Source organism: Muntiacus reevesi, chromosome 3 (assembly GCF_963930625.1).
Source record: "Muntiacus reevesi chromosome 3, mMunRee1.1, whole genome shotgun sequence".
NCBI classification, from domain to species: Eukaryota; Metazoa; Chordata; class Mammalia; order Artiodactyla; family Cervidae; genus Muntiacus; species Muntiacus reevesi.
In genome coordinates this window covers 57059935-57060384 of record NC_089251.1, presented here as the reverse complement: position 1 = coordinate 57060384, position 450 = coordinate 57059935, and positions in this window count along the sequence as shown.

Genomic DNA, 450 nt, shown 5'->3' with positions numbered 1-450 from the left:
GGACCAGGGATCGAACCTGCATCTCCTGCATTGGCAGGCAGATCCTTTACCATTGAGCCACCTGGGAAGCCCCTCCGTTAAGACCTAGCCACACATAAATCGAGGGAAAAAGAAAAGTTGGCAGCCCCAGGGTCCTCCTGAGTCCCACTGGGTGCCGTGCAAGGAACCGAGAGCTGGGCAGAGATGAGAACCTGGTGACAGAACTGAGGGTGGAGGGTGGGGCGTGCTCACAGCCCAGGGCGCTGCATCTTCCTCTTTTTCTCTCCCAGGCTCTGACTCTGGGCTGTGCAGAGGGTGGGGGTCCCCAGGAGCAGGGGGCTGGCGGCCAGAGGCACTGAGCCTGGGAGTAGGGTCTCTCACATTGGGGCAGGAAGTTTGAGGTGCAGAGCAGCTGGGGAGCCCCAGAGGCCTAAGGGGGGCAGGGAGGGTGAGTGTGGTGAGGGGAGCGGA